This window comes from Hibiscus syriacus, unplaced genomic scaffold, assembly GCF_006381635.1.
Source record: "Hibiscus syriacus cultivar Baekdansim isolate YM2019G1 unplaced genomic scaffold, ASM638163v2 tig00000340_pilon, whole genome shotgun sequence".
Lineage (NCBI taxonomy): Eukaryota > Viridiplantae > Streptophyta > Magnoliopsida > Malvales > Malvaceae > Hibiscus > Hibiscus syriacus.
The window spans coordinates 5082190-5097962 of NW_024061783.1; the positions used below are offsets into that span (position 1 = coordinate 5082190).

The 15773-nt window shown below is 33.4% G+C and overlaps 1 pseudogene; it reads left to right on the plus strand.

Moving 5' to 3' along the window:
- Window positions 1–15503, plus strand: part of LOC120199413 — a 49518-nt pseudogene extending 34015 nt beyond the window's left edge.
- Window positions 15504–15773: the final 270 nt, after the last annotated feature.

A 15773-nucleotide genomic window follows, 5' to 3' on the forward strand; every position in this document is an offset into this window, starting at 1 on the left:
TTTCGGGATAATATAGGGTTCCACTGGTAGTTCATCAAGTAAAATCCATGAAGATCACAGTTCATAGGAACCATTCAAAGTATGACATTTTCAGGAGATCGAATAGAATGTCTAGTATGTTCCAATCAAAACCAGTGAAAAGAAATAAATCTTTTAAAACCATAGTTGAACCCCTAACCAAACTCCATTATACGGTTCCCCAGAACTGCATCCATAGGGCTTACCCTCAGCACACAACAAAAGGGGAGCCAACCTAAGGATATACCTTGGGTCCTATGGGCCTACCCAAGGATATCCTTAGATCTGAAGGGTTACCTTAAGGACACAAAAAAAGGGAACCAACCTAAGGATATACCTTGGGTCTACCCAAGGACATCCTTAGATCCATAGGGTTACCTTAAGCACATAGCAAAAGGGAACCAACCTAAGGATATACCTTGGGCCTACCCAAGGGCATCCTTAGAACCGTTGGGTTACCTTATGCACACAACAAAGGGAACAAACCTAAGGATATGCCTTGGGCCTACCCAAGATATCCTTAGGTCCGTAAGGACTTGTATCTGGATCAGGGTTGTGCCTCCATACTCTAGATTCCTATCCATATAAAAATAGTAGAAATCAGTTTTATCCGTAAATTGTAATACATGTATCATGATCCAATAATATATCATAATCGAGATAATAAAATAAATCATATAACCAATTTCCACCTGCACACCATAAGTAGTCAAATGATTAACCCAAAGGAGTGCATTGGGGCTCGAGAGCCTACCCAAAGATCACCTTAGGTCCATAAGAAATTTCCAGCTTGATTAGAGCTGTACCTCCAGTCTACCTATATAATATCCCAATAAAACAGTTCCATTAGTGACCAGTATATTTCATGGTCCATAAATCAATAACCATAATTTTATTCTAGTGAAAATAGGGAAACCTGATAACACATTTTAGGTAACCATAATTCATAAATCAATAGTTTCCATGATTCCATAAATCAGGAAAAATTCAAATTTTCGGTGAAAACCATAATCAGATATCACATACCATGATGCTAGGGTTTATATATAGTAAATCAATGATTTCATTAAAACTCATTTCAAAACATATAAAAGTGTCATGTAGTTCATATGGAACACACTAGAGGATTCAAGTATTCCTCATAAGCATTTTGTAGTCATCAGTATAGATAACAGGAAATTTCTGCAATTTGATCGGATTCCAGGAACGAGATCCTATTCAAGAGAATCGATTACTAACCGATCTAATCAGACATTTAACGTTGATATTTTAAAATTCTGCTACGTTCACATGTGCATTAGGAAAACGTTCAGGAATGTTCGGAGTGATTTAAGATAATAAAGGGGAAATGGAGATTCAAGACATTCACAATCCATGTTGATCGATCTGTTTATCGAACTATTCGAATTGAACAACTCTCAGAACTAATGCATGTCGATAAGTCCATTAAATACCCTTCCAGGGTATTCACTCTTTAATACTAACAATTCTTTTTCATTGATCACCTTTAGAATCATCGCTGAAAGGGTCTTCCAAGGGTCTTTATTTCATTTCTATGTTTCAACTATATAAGAAAATATAGATGTACTTGATTCATGATTCATGACCCATAAGGACAATTCATCATATAAGTTCAACAGTGTTTCCATATTCATCAATCACCTATTTAATACTAAGTCATTGAGGTTACTTAGTTCTTTTAACAATCAAGTCTATCCCAGTTACTTCATAGTTTTCCAGATTAATTCAGACGTTTCTAAATTTCAAATACATATTGTATTTCCTTTCAGTTCAATTTAATCATATCATAGAGTCATTCTGGTATTTGTGGTTGATTTATCTTACGGATATCCATTTCTAACTATTGAAAGTGCTCTAGTGTTGAGCTGAGCTGAGTACTTACAGAATTATCATCAATTCAAACTTGAGGACATTTAATTTGAATTTAGCAAAACGAAAGGCAAAGATAAAGTATTTGTGGTTCCTATTCCATTCAAGCACTGTTATAGCACTAGCATTGTTTGACCGGCTTAAGTTGCGTTCCATAACTTTTAATAGTAGTACAACATCCATGTTTATTTGAATTTCTTAATTAATCCAAGACATTTAATTAGTCTAGGACATAAGGGCATTTTCGTTATTTTGGTGCTCAATATTTTTTTATTCATTTCAAAGCTTGAGGATATTCATTCGTTCCTAGGCTTGATGATATTCTTGAGTCATTTCCATTACAAGGGTAATTTGGTCATTTTACAGATCCAGTGTATTTCAATCCTTTCCATCCATCTAATCTTATTATTAAATTCAAACTTATTATTTATTTCAGTAATTTCGAATAATTCTGTCAAAAGAACACCATCGATAAATTATTCTTCATGTATTTACTCATAACAGAGAGATTTACCGATTATCAGAAATTTTCTAAATAAACATATAACTTAACGATGAAACTAATAATTCATCTTGTTAAGCATGACTTCTTAAGTACATTTCCATTCAGGGTCCATTCGGGTTACTTTTCCCTCTCAAGGGTAATTTCATAATTTCTTAACCTTATAATTTCAGTATTAAAATTCTTAACAAAGGTAATTATAATTAAGAGATTCTAGGGTCTCTCTTTTCCAGATAACTTTAAACTTTAAAATATTCCTTATCAAACTCCTAGTATCTTGTACAAACCATCTTGGGTTTAGAAATTGGTTATCAAGATTTCCTAAGAAAAACTAGTATTTTCCATGCACAACAGTAGTTTCATCATATCAATATGTATTTACAACTTCTTATCCAATTTCCAGGGTCAATTCTTGTCTTTTTACAACATAAGTGTATTTTCATAATTTTACCTTATCGAAGTATTAATATAATTTATCATCCAAGTACCTTCAATAAGATAAATTATAATTCACATATTCAGGATTGATCCCTTTATCACTCAATCACAGAACTTGTAATTCAATAGAGTCTTAATTAATTTATCACTTAAACCGTATTCGGTTTGAATCCATCCATAATCAAACAGACATAATAGACCAATCATATATATGTCTATGCATTTATCCCTTATCAACACGTTTCATAAAGTATAAAGAGGTAGTAATGTATTACCTCGATTTTCATGCCATACTGATCGACCATTAAATTCCATTCAAATGTCCTCGATCCTTAATTCAACTTCCAATAATTCCTCAAATACATAACAATATAAAATTAATAAAAAAAATATGACTTAAATCCAAAAAAACAGATCGAATCGGATGATAAATCAAGGAAAAACAACTTACCAAACGGACTTCGGAATCGGTCTCAGGACGCCGAAAAACGTCAGGATAGGTATACCCATAAAAAGTCAACGGGCGTTCAATGCCTGGTCAACGCCGGTCAAAGTTCTTGTCAGCGGTGGTCAACGTCGGTCAACGATTTTACACAAATTTCACCCTAATAGAAATTAATTACATATTAGGCAGTATTCTAAAATATTTACAAAACTAGCACCCAAGTTTTGTTTATCTGCAGCCAAGATTTCCCCACACATAGGGGGTGGCGCATGGGGCGCGTGCGGCGTCGTGGGGTTTCAAAAAATTCCCTAAAAATTCCTTAAAATTATTTTATGGAATTTTGAGACACTTACCAAGCTCGGTTCACAGTTTTGAATGGTGGAGAGCTCGATTCTAAAACATCGAAAACTTTGACTTTCTCACCCCTCCACGCGCCGGAGATGTCAGAGACATAGAGATCACCGGTGGACTCGGAACGATGCAATGAACTCGATGGTACGAGAGGTGTCGAAAATGGATGGCCGGATCGACGTGAATCGATAGAAAACCAACAGAAATTGAGTTAAAATCGACGATACTTTTGATTGAAATTAACGACGAACGACGACGATTTACGACAAAAGGTTTGAGGGGTTTTGTTCATCGGTCGACAACTAACACGATGATGGTTTCGTTTCGTAAAACAGAGGCCAGACGATGAGTAGATCGGAGATCAAACGAGGGCTAAAGGGGAAAGGAAATTTGGAAAATTTTCTGCAGAAACATATGGGAAATGAGTTTATATTTTCAACATATAAGAAAAATGGTTAAACTATGAGTTTAGCTGCTAAATTTCCTACACCTCTTAAAATGGTCACTAACTTTGAAATTTTACAATTTAATCCCTAATTTCTTCCAAAATACCAATTAAATCCAATAGTTTAAAATTACTAAAATTTAGCCTCTAAATTGGAATGTTACAATTCTCCTATCCTTAAAAGAATTTCATCCTCGAAATTCATTCATGTCACAGAAATGCAGAAATAAAACTTCCATATGTTCTTTCATACTTTCAAGTAACTTTTACAAAAATGTGAGTTCTTTACTAATCCTTAACCAGCTGAGCATACATTCTTATCAGAACTTTTCCTCATTTCAATAAAAGAATCCAAACGATAATTTCCTTGAAGAATCAATTCAGCCTTGGTTGAGAAAATAGGCTCATGGGATTGTAACATATCCAAATTTCATTTCTGGAGTTGGTTTGGAATTTCTCATATTAGTAACTTGGACATGGCTCGTGAGGTACTTTCCAGAATTCAAATAGACTCTACTGGTATTCCTTTATGCAAAGGTAAAGCCTTTACGGATAAAAAAATTGGTTTGCTCGTTGCAGATAGGGACTCAACCTTGGAGTTTTAGCTCAGAGAAGTACAATTGTAGTCTAGGGGCATGTACTGATCATACATCTTTTTAAATTCGATCGGCCGGTCTATTTGGAAAAATTTTGACTCAAACCTAATCTCTGATACCACTAAATGTAACCCCCTCAGACCAATGCGGGTAGCCCGATCTGATTTGGAGTGTCATATTAGGGCCACCGGAGCGACCCACAGTAAAAATAGCGAAAAAATTAAAAAATTTCTTAAAACATGTAAAATCATAAAATGATTTATTATTAATTAGAAATAAAACAGGTTTTTCAAACTCAACTATAAAACAAAATACAATCTACATGCCCCCAAATCACATGTACCATCCTTTGAAAGCAACGCCGGAAGAACTCCCTTATTGATGTCAATGGCTGCACTAGTACAATTCTTTTAACCTGCAATGGTGAGTAATATAGTGAGCTTCAGAAAGTTCAGTAATATAGAATTACTAGGTGATGCTATAGGACATGCGTATAAATGGAAAGCCATATAATTTCCTTATTGAATCAGACATATACCATTTTTGGGATAATCTAGGCTTTCACTGGTAGTTCATCGAGTAAAAGCCATGAAGATCACAGTTCATAGGAAGCATTCAAAGTATGACATTTTTAGGAGATCGAATAGAATGTCTAGTGTGTTCCAATCAAAACTAGTGAAAAGATATAAATATTTTAAAACCATAGTTGAACCCCCAACCAAACTCCATTATGCAGTTCCCTAGAACTGCATCCATAGGGCTTGCCCTCAGCACACAGCAAAAGGGGAGCCAACCTAAGGATATACCTTTGGGCCTATGTGCCTACCCAAGGATATCCTTAGATCCGTATGGTTACCTTAAGCACAATACAAAAAGAGAACCAACCTATGTATATACCTTGGGTCTACCCAAGGACATCCTTTGATCCGTAGGGTTACCTCAAGCACACAACAAAAGGGAACCAACCTTAGGATATGCCTTGAGCCTACCCAAGGGCATCCTTAGATCCGTAGGGTTACCTCATGCACACAGCAAAGGGAACCAACCTAAGGATATGCCTTAGGCCTACCCAAGATATCCTTAGGTCCGTAAGGACTTACAGCCGGATCAGGGATGTGTCTCCATACTCTAGATTCCTATCCATATAAAAATCCAGTAGAAATTAGTTTTATCTGTAAATCATAATACATAGATCGTGATCCAATAATATATCCTAACCAAGATAATAAAATAAAGCGTATAACCAATTTCCACCTGTACACCATAAGTAGTCAAATGATTAACCCAAAAGAGTACCTTGGGGCCCGAGAGCCTACCCAAAGATCACTTTTGGTCCGTAAAAAATTTCCAGCTTGATCAGAGCTGTACCTCCAGTCTACCCATATAATATCCCAATAAAACAGTTTCATTAGTGACCAGTATATTTCATGGTCCATAAATCAATAACCATAATTTTATTCCAATGAAAACAGTGAAACCTGATAACACATTTCAGGTAACCATAATTCATAAATCAATAGTTTCCATGATTCCATAAATCAAGAAAAAAATCATATTTTTCGGTGAAAACCATAATTAGTTATCACATACCATGATGCCATGCTTCATAAACCAGTAAATCAATAATTTCGTTAAAACTCATTTCAAAACATATAAAATCGTCATGTAGTTCATATGGAACACACTAGAGGATTCAAGTATTCTTCAGAGGCATTTTGTAGTCATCAGTATGGATAATAGGAAATTTATGCAATTTGATCAGATTCCAGGAACAATATCCTATTGAAGAGAATCGATTACGAACCGATCTAATCAGACATTTAAGGATGATATTTTAGAATTCCGCTACGTTCTCATGTGCATTAGGAAAACGTTCAGGAATGTCCAGAGTGATTTAAGCTAATAAAGGGGAAACGGAGATTCAAGACATTCACAATCCGTGTTGATCAATCGGTTTATTGAACTATTAGAATTGAACAACTCTCAGAACTAAGGCATGTCGATAAGTCCATTCAGTACCCTTCCAGAGTATTCACTCTTTAATACTAACAATTCTTGTCCATTGATAACCTTTAGAATCATCACTGAATGGGTCTTCCAATGGTCTTTATTTCATTTCCATGTTTCAACTATATCAAAAAATATTGACGTACTTGATTCATGATTCATGACCCATAAGGACAATTCATCGTATAAGTTCAACAGTGTTTCCATACTCATCCAATCACCTATTTAATCCTCAGCCATTGAGGTTACTTAGTTCGTTTAACAATCAAGTATATCCCGGTTACTTCAGATGAATTCAGACGTTTCTGAATTTCAAATACACATTGCATTTCCTTTCAGTTCAATTTAATCATATCCTAGAATCATTCTGGTATTTATGGTTGATTTATCTTACGGAAATCCATTTCTTACTATTGAAAGTGCTCTAGCGTTGAGCTGAGTACTTATAGAATTATCATCAATTCAAACTTGAGGAGACGAACAAGCATTCAAGTGGTTCCTATGCCATTCAAGTATTGTTATAGCACTAGCATTAGTTGACCGGCTTAAGTTGCGTTCCATAACTTTTAAGAGCAGTAAAACATCCATGTTTATTTGAATTTCTTAATTAATCCAAGACATTTAATTAGTCTAGGACATAAGGGTATTTTGGTTATTTTGGTGCTCAATATTTTTCTATTCATTTCAAAGCTTGAGGATATCCATTCATTCCTGGGCTTGATGATATTCTTGAGTCATTTCCATTACAGGTGTAATTTGGTCATTTTACAGATCTAGTGTATTTGAATCCTTTCTATCCATCTGATCTTATTATTAAATTCAAAATTATCATTTATTTCAGTCATTTCGAATAATTATGTCAAAACAGCACCATCGATAAATTACTCTTCATGTATTTACTCATAACTTAGAGATTTTCCGATTATCAGAAATTTTCTGTATAAATGTATAACTTAACGATGAAACTAGTAATTCATCGATTTAAGCATGACTTCTTGAGTACTTTACCATTCAGGGTCAATTCGAGCTACTTTTCCCTCTCAAGGGTAATTTATTAATTTATCAACCTTATAATTTCGGTATTAAAATTCTTAAAGAAGATAATTATAATTAAGAGATTCTAGGGTTTATCTCTTTTCTGGATAATCTTCAAACTTTAAAATATTCCTTATCAAACTTATAGTATCTTGTACAAGCCATATTGGGTTTAGAAATCAGTTATCCAGATTTCCTAAGAAAAACTAGTATTTTCCATGCATAACAGTAGTTTCATCATATCAATATTTATTTACAACTTCTTATCCAACTTCCAGGGTAAATTCTTGTCGTTTTACAATATAAGGGTATTTTTGTAATTTTACCTAATCGAAGTATTCATATAATTTATCATCCAAGTACATCTATAATTTACATATTCATGATTGATCCCTTTATCACTCAATCACAGAACTTGTAATTCAATAGAGTCTTAACTAATTTATCACTTAAACCGTATTTGGTTCGAATCCATCCATAATCAAACATACATAATAGACCAATCATATATATGTCCATGCATTTATCCCTTATCAACATGTTCCTTAAAGCATAAAGAGGTATACACGTCGAAAAACGGGACTTAATTCTGAAAAATGGATCGAATCAGATGATAAATCAGGGAAAAACAACTTACCGAATTCAAATTTGATGAAACGGACTTCAGAATCGGACTCAGGATGTTGAAAAATGTCAGGATAGGTATACCCAGAAAAAGTCAACGGGCGTTCAACGCCTAGTTAACGCAGGACAAAATTCTGGTCAACGGTGGTCAACGCCGGTCAACGATCAACGCAGTCAATGGTAAACTATTTAACACAAATATCACCCTAACATACATTAATTACATATTAGGCACCATTACAAAAATATTTATAAAACTAGTACCCAAGTTTTGTTTATCTGCGGCCAAGACTTCCCCACGCGCAGGGAGATGCACGTAGGGCACTTGCGGCGTCGTGGGGTTTCCAAAAATTCCCAAAATAATTTCTAAAATTATTTTATGGCATTTTGAGACACTTACCAAGATCGGTTCACAATTTTGAGTAGTGGAGAGCTCGATTCCAAAACATCGAAAACTTTTACTTTCTTACCCTTCATGCATTGGTAACGACAAAGACACAGAGATCACCGGTGTACTTGGAATGATGCAAGGAACTCGATGGCGTGGGAGGTGTAAAAAATGGATGGTTGGATCGACGTGAATCGACGGAAAACCAACAGAAATTGAGTTAAAATCGACGATACTTCTGATTGAAATTAACGACGAACGACGATGATTTACGACAAAAGGTTTGAGGGGTTTTGTTCATCGGTCGACAACGAACATGATGGTGGTTTCGGTTTGTCAAATGGAGGCCGGACGGTGAGTAGATCGGAGATCAAATTAGGGCCAAATGGGGAGGGAAATTGGGAAAATTTTCTGTAGAAACATATGGGAAATGAGTTTATATTTTCAACATATAAGAAAAATGGTTAAACTATGAGTTTAGCCACTGAATTTCCTGTACCTCTTAAAATATTCTGCCAACTTTGAAATTTTTTAATTTAATCCCCAATTTCTTCCAAAATACCCATTAAATCCAATACTTTAAAATTACTAAAATTTAGCCCCTAAATTAGGATGCTACGGTCTACCAACTTTGAAAATTTTCAATTTAATCATCAATTTTCTTCCCAAAATACCAATTAACTCCACCACATTATAATTCTAAAATTTAGCACCTAAATTGGGGTGTTACAATGGAAATGACCAAGAATAACACCAAACTCATGAATGATTGGATATCCTCGAGCTCTGGAATTAATTGAATAAAACTAAACACCAAAATGACCAAAATACCCTTATGGCCTAGACTAAGTAAATGTTTTGGATTAATTAAGGAATCCAAGAAAATATGAGTGTTGTACTACCCCTAAAAGTTATAGATCGCATATTAAGACGAGCAATCAATGCTAGTGTTATATCAGTACCTGTATGACATAGATGTCACTTGAATGCGTGTTTATATTCTCAAGTTTGGCTCGATGATAATTTTGGAAGTATTCAGCTCAATTCAACTCTAGATCGCATTCAGTACTAATAATTTGATATTTGTTAGACAAATCAACCACGAAGACCAATTTGAACTGAACGAAAGTACTATATGTATAAGAAATTCAGAAACATCTGATTTACTCTGAAAAACCCCGAAGTAAATAAAATGGACTTGACTGCTAAATGAACTAAGTAAACTCAATGACTGAGGATTAAGTGAGTGATTTGGAAAAATCTGGAAACTCTGACGAGTTTACATAGTGTACAATTACTATGGGTATTAAACCACGAATCAAATATATCAGCATTTCTTGATATCATTAAAATGTGGAAATGAAATAAAAACCATTGGAAGATCTATTCAACAATGATTCTGGAGATAATCTATGCATATGCATTTTGGTATTAAAGAGTGAATACCTTGGAAAAACAATGAATTGACCAGTCGACAAGCATCAGTTCTGGAGTTGTTCAACCAGAGTTGTTCAATAATCTGATTAATCAACATAGATTGAATCTTTGTTCTACCTTATCAACTCAAATCACTTTGGTCACATCTGAAAACATAGGAAACACAGATGTAAAGGATTTTGAATACACTTCTAATTATGTAGAGTTTACGAAAAATGTTGGAATAAGATATAATCCTGATAAATCTCATTCTGAATAATTGATGATTCCGTCAGTTAATGAATTCTTCCTATAGTGATTCTAACTTCCGAATTTCAATCGGTAAACTGAAAATCATTGTTTCTCTACCTAATAAGATTATCAAGTATCTCTGAATAGTATTTGTAAACACTAGTGTGTTCCCTATTTACATTAATATTTTATCTGATTTTCTATTTGAATTCTGTTCTGATTTCTGATCTAGATTCTATTCTGATATCTTATCTGAATTCTGTTTTGATTTCTGATATCTCCGTTTACTGACAGAAAAATGTTTTAATTGGGAGGTATTGTTGAAGGAAGTATTTCTACAGGCTCCTCAGCTTTGTGCTCAGGGCCTTACAGGTTGTGTAGGTTTGGTGTATTGTTCTGAGGAACCTACACAAACAGATTGTGAAATGATGGGGGGTAAAAATATATTTTAAAAAAGATATGTTTGTTTTTATTGGTTTTATGGGAACATGCTAGATAACCTATTATGATCTCATGAACTCAGTCATCCGAAATGTTTCTCTGAACTGAAATCTCATTGTCCGTTACCACCTGAAATATCAGTAGGATCTCCGCTTAGCATAAAAATATGTAAATGTTGGATCCAATAAGGAAATATATGTTTATCTGTATCTGCACGTTCTTCAGTATCATCTGGTAGTTCTGTATTACTGAGCTTTCCAAAGCTCACTTTGTTACTCACCTTTTTAGATTAAAAGAATCGTACTTGTGCATCAATATACATCAGTAAAGAAGTTCTTATGGCGTTGCTTGTAGTGTATGGTACATGTTATTAGGGGACATGTAATTGTATTTTGTTTTATATACGAGTCTAAAAATCTGTTTTATTTATGAATATTGATAAATTTTATTTTGTATTCATAAATCATTTTATGAGTTACATGTTTTAATAAAAGTTTTAAATTTTCTGATATTTTTACATTGGGTCGCTTCGGTGGCCCTAATGTGAAACTCCAGATCGAATCGGGTTACCCACATCGGTATGAGGGGGTTACATCATGTGTTTGACTACAATCGTACCTATGCATCAATATACATCAGTAAAGAAGTTCTTATGGGGTTGCATGTAGTGTATGGTACATGTTATTAGGGGACATGTAATTGTATTTTGTTTTATATATGAGTCTAAAAATCTGTTTTATTTATGAATACTGATAAATTTTATTTTGTATTCATAAATCATTTTATGAGTTACATGTTTTAATAAAAGTTTTAAATTTTCTGATATTTTTACATTGGGTCACTTCGGTGGCCCTAATGTGAAACTCCAGATCGAATCGGGTTACCCACATCGGTATGAGGGGGTTACATCACGTGTTTGACTACATGATTTTCAAGGGTGATATTTACCAATGCCGAGTGGCACACTTTTCCTAAAATAGGAGTTCACTGCAACACTTGTTAGAAACACTCCGCTTTTCGAATATACTATCGAAAAAATCCATGACGCAAGGCATGCCCATTTTAGCTTTACAATTATTCTCCTTAATTATCTGATCATTCTTGTTTACGGACATCACTACACCAATCGTTATGAACAAAACCACTAGGAAATAAAAAGTATTGAGGCTTGCCATGTTGTCTTAAGAATGGTATTGCTCCTTTAGTGTGGCTCGCAAGATTAATTTCGATCGAGGTATGTTACCAAGAAAATTATCATTTATAGGTAGAGCTAAAGGATATGGGTATGAGAGGCGTTGTAAAAAGGAAATGTAACACCCCAACCCAAATCTGACCCGGATACGAGTCCGAGATGTTACATTGACATTATTAAAACCGTTTTTACCAAATAGAAGAACATTTGAACTTATATTAAGAAAATACAATCATATATTGTTGAATTATATTTCAATAAAACAAATTTTAAAAAAAGTATGTTTTCATGAACAGTACTATACAGTATGAACAATAATGAACAATACCGTGAACATTGAACAGTGTAGCGATGCACTGTTACAGTAACGTGAACAGTGTATCGATGCACAAAAATTTCGAATCAAAATTATGTATCGATGCACTGCTACAGTCCATCGATGCACTGCTACAGTATTTTTCGTAGAATACACATAAATTCATAAAAACTTAAACTTTCATCAGTATAAAATTACCATTTACATATATACGTTTAAATTTATTTAAAACATTTTTATATTATTAAAATATGTTACATGTCGACTAAACTATGACTAAAACTATCTATTATGTCGTATGGTTACTGATGAGGCGATCTTGACCGAATATCCAAATATCTCCTTACAAGATGTATTCAACCTACGCGTGAAATAAACACATGTTAAGTATTACTTAGTGAGGCATAATTATTCACAAATAACATTTCTACCTACAATTTATGTTCTGATATTTAATCTCCACAGAATCTTTAATTCCAATGAATATACTATAATCTGCATTACTTATGCCATTAACCTCATTTATCAATTATTAATGGAATCCATACATTCCATAAGAAATTCATACAATTCATGAAATTTATTTTTAATATTAGCACTCTCAGTGCTCTATCTGAAAGATCATACACTTGGTATACTTCCCCTTTCATTTTAGCACACAAAGTGCCCTATTCGAATATCCGTACCATTAGTAGGATTTTTTTACCATTTTAGCACATGAAATGCCCTATGAGAAAATCCATACCATTAGTATGATTTACTTATCCTTGTAGTACCCTTAGTGCTTTATTTGGAAATCCATACACTCAGTATGATTCCCTTACCATTTTAGCACATATAATGCCCTATCTGGAAATCCATATATTCAATATGATTTCCTTATCATTTTAGCACACTCAGTGCTTTATATGAAAATTCATACACTTGTTAGAAACGCTCCCCTTTTCGAATATACTATCAAAAACTTCCAAGACGCATGACATGCCCATTTTAGCTTTACAATTATTCTCCTTAATTATCCGATCATTCTTGTTTACGGCTATCACTACACCAATCTTTATGAACAAAACCAATAGGAAAGAAAAAGTATTGAGGATTGCCATGTTGTCTTAAGAATGGTATTGTTCCTTTAGTGTGGGTCGCAAGATTAATTTCGAATGAGGTATGTTAGCAAGAAAACTATCATTTATAGGTAGAGCTAAAGGACATGGGCATGAAAGAAAACGTTCTATATTTTAGGTTAATTGCATTAAATGTTATTTCTTACACGACAACATTATAATTTAAAAACATACATTTAACCACCATTTGTTTATCCTTATTGAATTACTTTAGCTATAGAATTGGGTCAAGCAATGGCATTTACATCTTTCGTTTGATTCTCTATAAAAACGTGTTAAGGAAAATTATGTACACAATAAACTACAAACATTTTAATAAGGGAATACAGTGATTGAAAAACAAAATATTAGTAATCTTGATTTAATAGCACACAACTTTGATTATGGATTTAGATTTTTAATAACATTCTCGAAGCAATTTAAGTGAAGACAAAACTAAAACCTTTCATACTAGAATTAGTATTGGATAAGTATCACCAAACATAAATAATCACTTTAGGGCCTGATTTCTTTAAAAGATGCAACATTATTTTTAAAAATGATGTGAAGCATAAAATAAAATATTTATTTATTATTTTTAGAATTAATTTTAAAACTTAGCATATTTTCCTTATTAAAACTATTATGTGAGGTTTAAAATTTAAAACTAATTAATTTTGTGTATTGAACAAAACTTTAACATAAGAGGAATTGACTCGGACTGTCAATTTAGCATTTACTATTCAAATACTATATTCCTATAGATATTTTTATCGATACTAAATGTACAAACAATTTTTTGTTTTCGTATAACTTAACTTTTTTTATTATAAGGATAAGCTAAGAAATATACCATCGTTACACTCCAACATGCTTTACTAATCTTATCCTCCAATTATATTGAGAATTATTATTACCATTTTGTCGTATAAGAATAAAATTAATTTACATAATAGAAAAACATCAACTAGTAAATCTATTTTTAGTTTTTAAAATTTGTATTTCTTTAATACATCTTGCTTAACTTGCATCATATGAATTGAAACATTTACCTTAAACAATTATTTTTAATTTTTAATTGTTTCAAAGTTCCTTTATTAGTTTATTCACCGGTCTTATATTGAATATTCATCTGAAAAATCTTTTTAAAATAATATACACCAACTGTATATTTTTTAATAAGTACGAAACACAAAATTTGAAACTACTGATGGTCTAAAAAGTAATTTTATTATGTATAAATCATTGTATCACAAGCATAATTTGTTTATAAAAAATGTGTTTATTAAAACAAATAATGTAACAACACGAGGAAAAATTATATTTATGAAAATTGGTGAAATTTGGGGATTAAATTAAAAACTTCCAAAACTTGTAGGTTGTTTTAGAAGTTGAAGGAAATTCAGGGACCAAGCCCTGAATATTTCCAAATAGTGTTGGCATGAATGCATTATATGCGTGCAATTCATTTCTGATTGAAATCAGAAACAAATTGCTCAAAATTCCTTCCTGTCGCACCCTCTTTTCAAACCCGATCTCGAACGCCGTCGGACTGTCGATCATCGATTCGAAGCCACCATCGTGTTAATCTTAGACCGATGAACAAAACCCCGTAAACCAATCGTAGTGAAATGTTGTCAAACGTCATGAATTTCTATTCAAAGTTTTGACTTTTTTTAGCACCACCACCGGGAAAATCTTCAATTCATCGTTGATCGTTGCTTCGTTTTCGACACCTCCCGCACCATCGTGTTCCCTGTGTCATTTTGAGTCTGCCGATATCCTCCTTGTCTTCGTCGTCGCCAGCGCGTGAGGGAGGTAAAGCAATCAAGGTTTTCAACGTGTTGAAATCGAGATCTCCAATATTAAAAATTTTGAACCGAGCTTCGTAAGTGTCTCAAAATTGCTTAAATTATTTTTTAAAATTTTTCTGTAATTTTTCCGATTTCGTAGGAGGTACTACGCGCCCCCACGCACCGCCTCTGCGCTTGGGGGAGTTCGAAACAGCTGGGGCAGTGGGCTGGTTTTACCCGTTGACCCCATCTGACTCGACTTGTTGACTCGACCTGACCCGTTGACTGTTGACTTTGACTGAAAAAGTTAAAATTTTTGAAAAGTCATATTTTATGTTTTTCGACGACCTAAATTTGATTTCGAAGTCCGTTTTGCCATATTCTAACCCAAAATCCCCGAATCGAGATCGTTAACCCAAAAATGCTTAGTATTTTTAGCATAATTTATTATTTATTTGAGATATGATTATGAAATTGATCCAATAAGATATTTTATGACGGTACTCATGTTTCACCTAAGCGAG